Source organism: Anabrus simplex, chromosome 11 (genome assembly GCF_040414725.1).
Source record: "Anabrus simplex isolate iqAnaSimp1 chromosome 11, ASM4041472v1, whole genome shotgun sequence".
Classification (NCBI taxonomy): Eukaryota; Metazoa; Arthropoda; class Insecta; order Orthoptera; family Tettigoniidae; genus Anabrus; species Anabrus simplex.
This window is the reverse complement of record NC_090275.1, coordinates 126,644,244-126,646,918: the sequence shown is the minus strand read 5'-3', so window position 1 is coordinate 126,646,918 and position 2,675 is coordinate 126,644,244. Positions and strand designations below refer to the sequence as shown.

The 2,675-nt window shown below is 47.4% G+C and overlaps 1 non-coding gene across 1 annotated transcript; it reads right to left on the bottom strand.

Annotated features, from left to right (window-relative positions):
• Window positions 1-505: 505 nt before the first annotated feature.
• On the bottom strand, window positions 506-577 carry TRNAT-CGU (transfer RNA threonine (anticodon CGU)). Its single transcript has one exon. It is a non-coding gene; the product is annotated as a tRNA-Thr (tRNA).
• Window positions 578-2,675: the final 2,098 nt, after the last annotated feature.

The window sequence follows — 2,675 nt, the reverse complement described above, 5'->3', positions numbered from 1 at the left end:
TTGCATCACACGAGCCCGAGCGAGGACTAATTTCACGGCCAGCGCAGCTCTATATTTCAGTACGGATTCTACAGTGAAAAGTAACTGTTAATACTATCTTGGGGAAGAAGAGTCTTCATCTCTTCTGGGAGACTGATATGAAACAAAAATAATGATGGAATCCTTTTTACTACAGAATCCGTATGGAGTTTGAGTAGTAACCATAAGATGGCGTCGTGTTCAGGCAACGCGTTCGCGGCGCCGCTATGGCGACGGGGGAGGGAAGCATGATCACGTGGCTTTGTGTAGATTGTTGTTACCGATATTTTCAGGAATCGAAAGTGAAATGATGCTCCTTCGAAACTGTGATATCGAATTGTGATCTTGACTATAATTCGTTTTAGTTTGGCAACACTGTGTGTTTCTACGTTATTAACCATGCAACAGAACACAATTTTCTATCATGGGTAATCTAGTATGGAGTCGTCAGAAATGCTTGGGTGTGTACATACGCGATAAAAATTCTTGCCTCCTGTGAGGTTTGAACTCACGACCCCTGGTTTACGAGACCAGTGCTCTACCACTGAGCTAAGGAGGCGTGTGGAGTTGCTGAAGAGATAAGCAATAAGTAACACAACAAGGTACCTTGCTTAGTCCTATATATGTTCACGTAGTGTGTGAACAGTTTGCATATGATTTGTTGAAAAGAACCGGTCCTCCGTTTAGAATAATAGAGGAAAGAATGTGGTACCATTTTTGTCGTCTTAAAATTAAGAGAAATATTGGCAGTTGTCATCATCATCATCATCATCTGTTTACCCTCCAGGTTCGGTTTTCCCTCGGACTTAGCGAGGGATCCCACCTCTACCGCCTCAAGGGCAGTGTCCTGGAGCTTCAGACTCTTGGTCGGGGATACAACTGGGGAGAATGACCAGTACCTCGCCCAGGCGGCCTCACCTGCTATGCCGAACAGGGGCCTTGTGGAGGGATGGGAAGATTGGAAGGGATAGGCAAGGAAGAGGGAAGGAAGCGGCCGTGGCCTTATGGTAGGTACCATCCCGGCATTCGCCTGGAGGAGAAGTGGGAAACCACGGAAAACCACTTCGAGGATGGCTGAGGTGGGAATCGAACCCACCTCTACTCAGTTGACCTCCCGAGGCTGAGTGGACCCCGTTCCAGCCCTCATACCACTTTTCAAATTTCGTGGCAGAGCCGGGAATCGAACCCGGGCCTCCAGGGGTGGCAGCTAATCACGCTAACCACTACACCACAGAGGCGGACGGCAGTTGTTCTGAACAATTTCTTAGAAATGTTATTTAGCAAGTGTTATAATTTACCGGCCACGTTAATCGAACGAACGATATTTTGAATGTGGAATATCTTGTAACGGGAGAGGTGGGGAAGAAGGAAGGTCGAGAGGAGGGGACAGGACGAGGGGACGCAATATGAAAGCAAGGGGTAAGGAGCTTTGCTTCCCCAGTGCTGTCAACTCGTCCAAAAAAAAAAAACCCGGTCCTGAAGAGTGCGTTTTAATATTCATTTCCCAGGGAACACGAGAAAGTGAAAATAGAACGGGACAGTGCGATAGTGGAAGAATGTCATCTCTTTACACTGCGTTACAATAAGGCTAGGCATTCTTTCGCAGTAGATTGAAAGATTCTGAAATTACTTAATAATTCAATATATTCTTCTAAAATAAAAGCCATGTCCACACATACCATGAATAACCGCGACACTTACAAGAAAACCGTCTCTGTAGTGTAGTGGTTAGAGTGATTGAAAAGTCCACTCAGTCTCGGGAGGTCAACTAAGTTGAGGTGGGTTCGATTCCTACCTCAGCCATCCTTGGTTTTCTGTGGTTTTCCACTTCTCCTGCAGGCAAATGCTGGGATGGTCACGGCCACTTCCTTCCTTCTTCCTTGCTTGTCCCTTCCAATCTTCCCCTGTTCAGCATAGCAGGTGAGGTCGCCTGGGCGAGGTACTCGTCCTCCTTCCCAGTTGTATCCCCGACCCAAAGTCTCACGCTCTAGGACACTGCCCTTGAGACTGTAGAGATGGGATCCCTCGCTGAGTCCGAGGGAATAAACGACTCTGGCGTGTAAACAGACTAAGAAAGAAGAAAGAAACACTTAAAAGAAGAGTCCGCAGTGGGCTGAACACCGAGTTTGCATGGTTACAGCATTAATAACTCCCCGCCTCCCAAACCCCATGACACTACAGCCCTGGAGGGCATTGGCCTACGAAGCGACCGCTGCTCAGCCCGAAGGCCTGCAGATTACAAGGTGTCGTGTGATCAGCGTGACAAATCCTCTCGGCCGTTATTCTTGGCTTTCTAGACCGAGACCGTCATATCAGCATCAGATAGCTCCTCAATTCTAATCACGTAGGCTGAGTGGACCTGGAACCAGCCTTCAAATCCAGGTAAAAGTCCCTGACGTGGCCGGGAATCGAACCCGGGGCCTCCGGGTAAAAGGCAAGCACGCTACCCATACACCACGGGGTGGGCACAACACTAATACCGTACCCGTTTTCAGAGAATCTCATTTTCCAGATTCTTTCAGGTTTCAAAGACCAGTTATAATCCATAGTATAAGCACGCCCTTCTGATTGATAATTTATTTCATTTAATGCATTATTGATACAGGTAAGTACAAGATGTAAACTTTGATGGGTTTGTAACACTTACCGGCCCACTA